An 11524-nucleotide genomic window follows, 5' to 3' on the forward strand; every position below is an offset into this window, starting at 1 on the left:
CAAAAGCGCATCGCAAGGCAATTCAACAAAAGAGTCAAACCTCGAAATATCAAAGAAGGCGATTTTGTATTAAAAGAAGTCCGCGCACCTACTACGGACCCTCGAGGAAAATTCCGGCCTAATTGGACAGGACCGTATTTTGTAAAGACCATCCTACCTGGCGGAGCAGTCCAACTAGCTGACATAGATGGAGCGGAATTCGCTAACCTCACGAACTTAGACCAATTGAAAAAGTACCATATGTAATAAAATTCAGTCCGGAGTTAAGGCATCTAATAAAACACATTAAGACTCATAAGCAAACATTCTGCGCATTACTCTAAGCAAACGGCATAAAACTCGATAAAATAGAAAAAGCGAAGGACAAAACTTCAACGCCCAAGACTGGGCGCTGTTATTTTTCACGCCCAGGCCTGGGCGCCGATATTTCCTTCGCCCTTGATCGGGCGTCATTCTCTCTTGCCACCTACCCTCCCGCTTCTGCAAGTGTTCGTACTCCTTTTTCTAACCCTCAATAGAACCACGAACACTTGGGGGGGAAGCAGACGTGTAATGAACACCCTTTCAAAAAATTTCTCAAAAGCTAGAACTACGCGTGACCTGATTCTGACAAGATATGTAGGCAATCCTTCTCAAGGATTCGGTCCAATAAAAATTAAAAAATAATAAAGTCATGCAACGCATCAAGAAGAAAAGATATTGCAAAGGGCACTCTACCCTAACCCATGCACGGGCAAGACCAAATAGAATGAAAAAACAAAGCCACAAGAATTTTCAGGAACAAGCCCAACAAAGGAGTATGGCACGAGTCGGCAAAAAACAAAAAAATTATGAACATGCATATGTAATACCCCAAGTAGTCGGTTAGTCTAAAAATATGTGTGCACTCTTGTATGAACTCAATATTTTTACGAAAGTCTTTCCCTTTTCAAAATTCGTTGTTGGTTTAGAAAGCTAATATTTCTATAAAATGTTAAAACAAAGCCCACGAAAGGCTCAAAACATTCTTGCACCAAAAATCGCAAAAAATATATATATATACATGCGGAATACGAGAATGAATATGTACAAAACAGGAGGTAAGCCTAAGACTCGTCATCGGCTCCATGTCTCCAAGACTCGCCGGTCCATCCACTCCACTCCCCGTGGTATGAGGGCCCCCAGCCAGAGTCACCCCAAAAATGAGGTTGTGACTGCAACTCGGGGCTAGACCCTCGGGCCACCGACACGGAACGTCGCCTACGCTCCGGCTCGGACCTCTCCCCGGAAGAACTCACCCTCGCGTCAGAACGGCGATGCCGTAGGGGCGAGTGCCGTGCCCTCTCTCTCTCACGACCGTGTCACCCGCCCGAGGGACCCGCGTCGTCGGCCCCGGCGCGTCCAGCACCCGTCTACAAGAAAAGACAAAAAAGAGAGTGAGTAACCGAAAGCCAAACAAAAGGTACAGATCAAAAGAAAAAAAAGAGGGCACATTACCCGAGTAGAGTGGGGGCTCCTACAAGAAAGTGCAGACCGGGCTCGAACCAACGCGGACTTCAACCGGTTGATCACCCCCACCATCGCCTTGGCAGTACGGGCCTGAACCTGAAACAGGAATGTTAGTAAAAAAAGAGAGAAAAAAAATATAAGAAGAGTCCACGAATAAAAGGTGCATACCGCCTGTACTCCCTCAGGGAGCGGAGCATGGAAAACCCGATCTTCCGGGAAAGTCTCCACAATCTCGGATCCACTCTTTCCGGTATACGAGATCCGAGCATCGGGAAGCACCCATCCCCCCAACGAAGGGTCAGGACACTCCTGCACAAAACACAGTAGGCATAAACACATGGGCACGAGCATGAAAACACTAAAATCAATACGAAGAGAGAAGGCAACTTACAGCACCAGGCTCCGGGAGACGAAGAGAACCCTGGATAAACTGGTAATAGCTAGCTCCCTCTATCACCAACTCCGTCGCCGGCACGCCAGTCCTCGAGTGGACCCTCCACGACTCGCCTATCGAGCGAGTAGACAGCATGGTCGCAGGCGGAGGCCTAGGCACCGAAAAAGCCCCGACCGTCTGCATACGTACCCGCTCTCCCAGGTACCAGACAGGGTCCCGGCGGCCAACGAACAAGACCCGCATCTGGCTTAGGGCATAAATATCCCTGACCGAAGCATGGGTACCCCTAAAAGAGAGCCATGGGGTCCAAACCACCTGTTTTTGTACAAACACAGTCAGATCTCGCACATAGAAAATAAAAAGAATGACGAAATACGAGATAGAGGATAAGATTCTGTACATGCTCAGGGTTCCCGTCCCGGATAAGATCCCACACGGTATCGGGCGGTGGACGCATTGTCAGCTTCTTCTTCCAACCCCAACGGCGACCGGCAGGGAACTCCAAAGGCCTCTGCCCCTTTCGGGGAGCCAGCCAAGGTAAGTGGTCAAAGGCCCACAGCTGCAAAAAGAAAGGACAATAAAACATTAAAAAAAAGAGGCCCGGTAAAAGCGAGAAAACAAAAGAAAGTCTAGGCACATACCTCGATTAAAGGCGGCACTCCCGCTAATGTAATCACAAAGTGACGTCTACTCTGGTCCGAGTCGCGCACCGACAAACTCATCTGGCCGACAAGCGTCGCACAGCCCAAATCGCCCCAGCGATAGTCACCCAGTGTAGACACGTCCTCCGCCATGCCTATCCACCTCGGGTCAAAGGTGTCAGTCGGACCCGATAGAAAAGTGGAAGTAATAAAATGGAGGTAGAACAGCCGAGCCCGTCTGGAAGGCGACTCCTCTACCCCATGCTCTAAAGCCCACATCAGGTCAGCGAAAGGTATCCCACGGGGCTGGTACGAAGGTAATCTACTACCCATCCACGAGCCCAGGAGCCTGGTACCCTCAGCAACAGTCGGCGATGGGCCATCCGACCTCAGACGAACGGGGTTCCCTGTGAAGGTCAAGCCCGTCAAAGCCGTGTAGTCCTCAGGAGTGATCGTCATCTCGCCCCAAGGAAAATGGAAGGTGTTGGTGGTATCCCACCACCACCTCATGAACGACCGCAGAAAGGACAGGGAGATGTTAAGCCGCAGTATCTCCTAGAAGGTCTCAACCGCCGGAAACAGTGAGCTCGCCCTCACCAAGGCCTGGGCGTCCGAGCTCAGGTAGCTAAAAACGATCTCACTCATCGCTGCGCCATAGCCGCGAACCGTTGTCTCTCTCCTCGCGTGAAGGCGGGAAGTCACGTGGTGCTCTAGGTCGTAGTGCAGATCACGACCGTCGTAGAGCTTAGGGCCCACCCATAGGGGACCCACGCCAGTAGACTGACGCGTCATGCCACGCTCCTCGTGGCCACCAGGAAGGGGTGACGACTCGTCAGACATGCTGATCAACAATACAACAAGGCATTATACCTTTGACAAAATCGTCACTCACACCGATCCCTAAAAAAGAGTGCATTTCACTCATGAAATGGAGTCATACAATTTTTGTTCCCTAAAAACATGATACTAAGTTCATACTTAGCAAAAATTCCCTAAGTAAAAATTAACTCCAGCAAAATCAAAATTCTTCCATGATTTGTCACCCATGAATTATGAGGAACGCAAGCAATATACCAAGAACACCTACATTATAAGAAAATACTAGGGTCGTAGGTATACTTAGGGGCTAGCATGGAAATGCCCAAATTCAACAAAAATCAACATACTTGCAAAAATTAACATGCACAAACTAATTAACATGTTATGTGGAACATTTCCAACTATCTAATTGAAGGAAAGGGGCACAAAATCAAAAAACCCCAAATCAATTTCATGCACAAAAATACTTGACAAAAATATTGAAATTGACAAAAAAGCTCAAATTTACTGAAAATTACTTACATTGGGAAGATTAGAAAGTGATTTAGAGTAGAATTCGTGAAGAAAAGTGAAGAAAACGAGCAAAAATCAGTAGAAAGAAGTGAAGAGTTTGAGCGAAAATGGTGGAAATGGGAAAGGAAGGAGACGGTCCGCGTATTTAAAGACCAGCCTCCCCCTACGCATTTTCAACGCCCAGCTCTGGGCGTTAGAAATTCAAGCGCCCACAGTTGGGCGCTGAAAATGCTTCCCAGACAGCGAATATTCGCTGTCGGGCACGCGTACTCCCCTATTTTGTGTAAGATATCCGTTATCTTGATATTTCTTTCCCAAAAAAAAATGGTATTTTAAATAAAATAAAATAAATATCGTTAAACAAAAATATACACAGTGTGGACCCACTTATAGGACACATCTAATCAGGAAATATTACGACCCACCAACAGGTTGTAATCACAAAAGCCCTTCTACATAGGCAAAATAAGAAATTCAAAATGGGCTCGCCCACCCTCAGCGGGCGGGATCTGTGTCACTAGCCGCGCAGGTCCTCAGTTTTCGAAAAATACGTCACAAACCGCGTAGGTCCTTATTTTCAAAAAAAGCAAAACAAATTTCAAAATAGATTCGTCCACTTCTATCGGACGGGGCGTCCACCCTTAGCGGACAAGCTCGCCATCTTTAGGCGGCGGGGTCTGCATCACTAACTGTGCAGGTCCTTAGTCGCTGCAGCGATAACTTTTTCTGGTTTTCCCTTTTCCAAAATCAAAAGGATTGGTTTTCCGTTTTTTCCAAAAAAGAGCGATGTGCTGGATTTTCCTTCGTTTTACGTATCATAAAAACAAGGGGGTTTTCTCGTTTAGCTAGCCCTGAAAATTAGAATCTTTAAAAACACTTTTATCTCGTGATTGGGCATGGCCAGGCCCAATTACACTTTATAGCTTTGATTTCGAAAACATCTGTAGCTACTCCCAATGACAAAGTGAGGGAGTTTCTACGCACCTTTAGATCCTTCCAATGACAAAGTGAGGAAGTTTCTATATTATCAGTTGATAAATCCCAATGTTACGTGAGGGATATGTCGACACTTCAAGTGATGACCCTTAAGTCAAATGTTATCAATCGGGGGTCGTGAGACCCTCGCAAAACAGGTCACATATACCATGGCTTGTGTGACGCACTCCGTCTAATACTTTGACCATCGTCTTACTCCAAGACTCAGTCAAAGTGGGGGCTAACTGTACACACCTACTTTTGTCCCCATTCCCGAAAGGGAAAGGTTCGATGATGAAAGCGTAAATCTCCACTTGACAACGCATCTCCTATAAAATAAACGAATCTCAATTCCCCTTTTCATTTCACCCGAAACCTGCTATTTATGGAAACCTGCTAAACATAGTAACTGCCGTAAAAGGTAGCTTCTAAAAGTTGCAAATCATAAAGGATAGAAACCTGTCAAAATTAGGTGTTGCATTCCAACGTAAATCCTAAATGAGATAGAAAACTGCGAGAATCCTATTCCTAATATGATTCGGAAATAAGAGTTACGTATTAATTAAAATCTTAACGAGCCTAGAGTTCGTAACGGGCCCAGACGCATTCCGTCATAAAATTGATACGCGCTAAAAGACTCGATTAAATCACAAACTCTACGGATTTCAGAAATCCGAATCTGACTAAAGAAAACAGCCCAGACCCTATTTTCAATGCCTGGCTCTAGGCGCCGAAATCTTCGGCGCCCAGGCCTGGGCGCTGAAAATACCTGGGTACGTGTTTTTTCCTAATTCTTTGTGGATTAGAACTCTGCAATTCTATCTTTCTACGAACTCTTCCCTATAAATAGACCCCTAAATTTGACGTGAAAAGAACACACAACACAACACAATTATATTCTGAGTATTCACTACTACAAAAGCTGGAATAAGAAACGCTGAATAGAGAACGCTTAAGTTTGCTAAGCGTTTTATAGAAGTATAGAGAACGCATTTCAATTATAACAGTTATGTGAAGGAAAGAATAGAGTACGGCTACCTTTCTCAACCGTCATGTATTTTTTATTATATTAAAAATAATTAATTAAAGTTAAATTTTTTTAGTAAAACATAAAACTGTGTACAAGATAGGCGTTTTTTATTCTTTTACAAAATATTTTACAATAAAAAAATAAACCTTAATATACGAATATTTGCTATATGACGCTCATCCTAAAAAAAAAAAATAAGAGTTTTAATACCCAATTAAAGGGCAAAATCCCTAAAACTAACAGAGTGACTTCCAAAAAAAACCAAAATTTCCTTCAATACTCCCGCAAAACTAAAGTGGAACAACCTTCCGACGCAGATCTGCACCGCCGCTCCATTGCACCGCCTTCCGATTGCTTCCTAGCCTTCGTTGAACGCCGTCTGTACCACCGTTGCCTTCAATTCCGATATCGGTATGCTTAATGTTGTTTTACCTATTATTTTGCAACTAATAATTTAGGGATTTGAATTTTTTTTTTATCAAATTGGAATATTTGAATAAGGAATTCTAGTTTGTAATTGCCATAAAATAAGCTAGGAATTCTTGTTGTAAAGATAGATATACGTATAAAAATTTAGGTCGGATTAATTTTGTCAATTATTTGCCTCTTAATGAATACATGTGTGGAATATCGAATTACTAATGTAGGCAGAATTAATGCCGAATGAATTTGTTGAATTCAATCCAAATAAATTGATTTTCCTTTAGATGTATTATTTAGGTCAAACTAAATTGAAATTAGTTTGGGAAATAAGCCATGGTTGACAATGTAACTGTAATTTGCAGGTTGTGATGTTTATCAGATGATCTGCAGTTGGGTTTTTTGTCCTGCAGATATGTTGGTGTTGTCATGTTGTCTGCCTTATATGTTGCAGTCTAGTTAAATTAGGAGGGGGCGTGCACCAAATTAGCCGTAGCTGAGTTCTTACCATTACGGTTTCCATGAGGATGGTTTGAAGGTACACATTTCTGCTTATTCTATTCTAGAATCCAGAATATTAACACAATATAGTATGTAAATTCTAGTGTAAGTTCTAAGTTTAATCTTTCTCGTTTTCTTAGTTAATATTTGTTAAACTCTTATGCAGATCTTTCTTTCAAACCTATATTATCCTTCCATGTCAATGGAAGATAAAAAGAGGTTTTGTTCTTTCGCACTTGATTGTGTCACCAGGCCTACGTGTTTTTGTAATTAGCTGGACCTCTATACTGAAGTGTTCTTGTTTGCCTTTTTTCTTTTGCATATATGTAATCAATAATGCGTGCAGCAGACCAAATAGAAGGGCACTGCTTCCCATTGAGCCTTTCTGATGGCCCTAGCTATGAAATTCAACCCTAGAGAATATGATTTGTCGCAAGTAAGTATCTTGGAATTGCTTGATAATAAATGACTTGTCTTAGGAATTCAGATTTTGTTGCAAACTTGTCAAGGTCAATGAAGATAATAAGGTATAAGAACGTTTTTTTGGGCCTTATATTCCTTCAGAAAACTTCACTGCAAATAACTGTACTAAATTACTGATGCCTTGGTGGATGTCTGCGTCTTGAAAATCAAATCACTTTGATTCTGGTTGTGTTGTGGATGCACTTTGTTGATTGAATGTACTGCCTGTAATCGACTTGTAATCGACTGCTATTCAGGCATCCTAACCTCTGCAATATAGTGCCTCTGTCATTACCTATCCCCTTCCTAGATGTTGTTGTCCTCTAAATTGCTCTTGTGTTAAAATCAATCCACCAATACTTGATAAATAAGAAATCTTTGAAACAATACTTTTATGTGTAGTTTTCATCCTCTGGAATGCCTTGAACTACAATATCAGTAAAAGTTTCTTCTTCCATTTCGTACATCACCAACTTTTTTTCATCGGTATCCTTCTCATCCATCACTTTTTTGTTACATTCATTGGTTTTTGTATGATTGATTTCGTTACTTTCATCGAATTTCTATTTTCCCTACTACGATGTTCATGAGTTGTAGATTGAGAAGCCTTATGAGAATTAGCACAATCTGCTATAATTTTTTTTTGTCGGTATACGAAATCAATGAATGGGTTTTATGTGGGACTATGTTGAATTGGGGAAGGGGTGTGAGATTAATTTACTTTAAGGAATACACCTTACACACATTCTTTTCCTTTAGAAGATCAGGCGATCAAACCATAGTTTTAGAGCTTATTCTAGCTATTGGGTACAAGAAAGTCTCTTTTCAAACTTGTGTTTGGTTAGCAAACAGAGAAAACCCAATCTTAGACAAGCAATCTAGTGAGCTTAAACTTTAAATTTGTAATTTGGTCCGTTTTCCATTGAATCTGTCGAGGCAGGTTAAGTGCTCCCATATTCAGGGTACTGTTTGTTTCCTCAAAATCTGTTTATAAGTTCATTTAGAATTATGCATACTGTTCGTGCTAGAGCTTTTGGACCTGGTAAAAGTTACAACCTTGTTGCACCTTCTATTAGCAAAAACAAAAGAGATTACAAGTGTCACGATCTGTCTCTACAATCAGTGAAGAGCAAGGAGTCACGATCTGTCTATACAATTATACATGCTCAGTCAGTGATGTAGATCTCCTTACTTCCTGATCTTGTTAGAAGCTAAGTTATGAGATTTTTTTTGTAATCTTATTATCTAAGATAGTATTGTAGATGACTTAAAGCTGTGTATTACTAAAGCTAGGGAGGATTTCTGGTATGCTGTTGCCAGCAAATCTGCAGTGAAGCTTTGTTTTGCTTCTAAAACCTTGAGTTTCCAAAACCTTTCTTGCCTGCAGACATTAGCACATCCCCAACAGAATCCCTCACAACCATCCCATATCCCGTAGCATTTGTAGCTGTTGCAGCGTCAGTATTGAGTTTAAATAAACCAGTACGTAGTTGGGGCTGTCCATGTATGAGCTTCACTGTGGGAAGGTGTAGCACATCCGTCTCGCTCTTTTGCAGCTTCAAACTCGCCCAGGAGGTTCATCAGCCTATTACAAGCCAACACCAAATCAACTCTCTTCCTCTCAAACACCCACACACACCCATAAACACCAAAATGTTGGCTTAATTAAGAGTTCATGGAACTGTGAGGTCCTAATTAAACCTTGACATCAAAAAAATTTAGCTTAAATTTAGGTGACCATTATATCTTTTAGAGCATGGTTATGAATTACTAGTAGCTTTTCTTTTCTAAATACTTAGCGCCTTAAGCTAGAGCCTTTTCATTAGATGGAAAGGCTTCTGGTCCTTTCTGTATTTATATGTTTTGTTATGTTTTTTGACTATTCTTTAACCAGTTGTATACTAACTCTTCTTGGAATTCTATGAAAATTAATCAGTACAATAAATTTGTATCTTTTTTTCTTCCCAATCTAGTTTGGCTCATTTTGTAATATTCATTTATCATATATTCCCATAATATGCCTCTATATTCTGTCCCATTGTCTTCAGGTGTGAAACAACGCCTGTATTTGATGTACAGTAACTGGCATATTAGGGAAATGTGTATCTCATGGAGTCATAAGTGTCGTAGGAAAGTTAAACGCCTTGAATTTAATTTGAATGCATCCCATACCGAGCCTATGGCCTTTGTAGCATATAGAGGAAGGTTTAATGACAAGTTCAATGAGAGAAATATACTCTCATCACTTACTGGTTCTGTTGCTTGCTGCATGTTCTTTGTTAAATACTATTTCTTCTTGCCATCATGTTCATTTCTTACTCTTACATTTTAACTTGTCTTGTAGTATTTTACCAAAGCTCCCACGTATTCTCAAACTGCTATTGACGAGCTAAGGGAGAGGTGGATCTCATACGTTACCGAATATCACTAACCAAATAACGATGAAGATCAAGATGGTGATGACGATGACGATGATCTAGTGTGACTTAAGTTAGCTCAAGGAGATGGTTACCTCAGTTCAGTCCTGCATTTTCGATGTTGCTGCAGAATTGCTCTTGCTGCAGACGTTGCTGTTGCTACAGAATCTGTTACTGCTGTTGCTGTTTTTTTTGTTTTTTTTTTGTTTTTTTAATAGTGATATTGGTTTTTTTTTGCCGTACCTTGTGTAGACCATTTATATTTCACCAATGAATAATAGGATTTTTTATTGAATGAATAATATTATTTTGTTATTGAATGAAAGGATTTTTGGAAAGATTGTGTGGATATCATTTTTATTTTATCTTTTTAGATTTGGTTTACATACTAGAATCGTAATATCCTATTTTAGAGATGCGTGCTATTTTAAATAATATTAAAAAAAAGGGTAGAATATAGTACGCCTATGTACCGAAGATGTTCTGTATCTCAATATTTAACAGGAAGAATAGAGGACGGTTATGTACGGAAGGCGCGCTTTTTTATAGAGTATAGGAGACGGTTATGTACGTTAACCGTTCTATATTCCTTCTTCATTTTCTGGTTTTAGGAAGGGAATAGAGGACGCTTATCTCTTATCACTGTACTTTATAACTAGGTATATAAAACACTTCTTTTACCCGTTTTATAAACTTTATAGCGCGCTGAGTTGGAGAACGCCTCTAAGGCGTCCTATAAAGTGTATTTCAACAGTACTCTATGCCCTTTTTTGTAGTAGTGATTGACTCCAACCCTTAGCCTAAGCCTGACGCTGCGAAACTGTTCACGCGTTCTGTCGCAATCGATCCATTAATCGAACAGAACGTATCCTGTCCCATAATTGAGATTCGTTAAATAAAAAGGAGAAATAGCAAAGTCAAAGTGGTTAGTTTTCTGAGAACCGTGACGCACCTCTCAAGGGTGCGTCGTAATGTGTCCCTTTTCGATGATTTAATTGCTTTCCTCGCCCTTTTTATGAACTGTTAAACTAACTAAATCTGATTGTTCTATCACGCCTAACAAATATAATATTTTTGGGAAATTGGATTATCATGCTAGGTCCCTTAATACTATTTAAATCAGATAATCTCGATCGATCTAGTATTATATGTTGCATATTGCTAAAATCAACTCAGATTAGTTTAATAGTTAACGCATGTCCCTTCAATTATTTATGCTGAGCTAGTAAGGATATCCTGCCTCTGGAGTTATCGACGAGCGAAGTACTCCTCTCGGTAGTTACAGTCCCCCGAACCCTCAATCTCTACCTTGCAGGTGTATGTTGAGAGATCCCCACACCAGGGATCACAAGGGAACCTACGGCCGTCGTGGTCAAACATAATTGCACTCCCTTTATGTCACGGTAACCGGGTTTTGTCAGTTTTTCTCATTGTCGTTAAAAACTGAATGGCGACTCCTATAGTACTAGTCAATTGGGTGTAAACTCACAAGAAATCCAATTACACTTGATTGAATAAAAAGAATCGTCACACCCACGAGGGACGAGGTCACGCATTAACCTCGTGCTTTTTCGACCCCCTCACACTTAGGGTCCTGGTGGTAGTACCATTTGAGTGGCACAGGTTCCAAGGACAAAGGAAAGGCAGGCAGATACATGGACTTGTCCACACCTTTCAAGTTCATGACATTCACAAAGCTCAAGAGATGATCACGGGGATTGTCCGTGGCTTTGAACTTCGGTAAGTCGGATGAACTAAACTTTTCCGGTAGTTTGCCGGGAAAAGGTTCAGGATCGAGGGAGAAATACTTGCTCCCCATAGTTTGCTGCAGAACCATTTTCTCATTCTTCTTCTCGTTATCGAG

General features: G+C 41.2%; 1 long non-coding RNA gene across 2 annotated transcripts; it reads left to right on the forward strand.

The window, feature by feature from the left end:
- Positions 1–6032: 6032 nt before the first annotated feature.
- On the forward strand, positions 6033–9998 carry LOC130466345 (uncharacterized). 2 transcript variants are annotated; one of them, XR_008926530.1, is made up of 5 exons: positions 6040–6271; positions 6646–6818; positions 6948–7000; positions 7128–7217; positions 9588–9998. It is a non-coding gene; the product is annotated as an uncharacterized lncRNA (long non-coding RNA). The 2 variants fall into 2 exon arrangements; XR_008926529.1 differs by having other exon boundaries at positions 6033–6271; positions 6948–7217.
- The last annotated feature ends 1526 nt before the right edge of the window (positions 9999–11524 follow it).

This window comes from Spinacia oleracea, chromosome 1 (genome assembly GCF_020520425.1).
Source record: "Spinacia oleracea cultivar Varoflay chromosome 1, BTI_SOV_V1, whole genome shotgun sequence".
In the NCBI taxonomy this organism is placed as follows: Eukaryota; Viridiplantae; Streptophyta; class Magnoliopsida; order Caryophyllales; family Amaranthaceae; genus Spinacia; species Spinacia oleracea.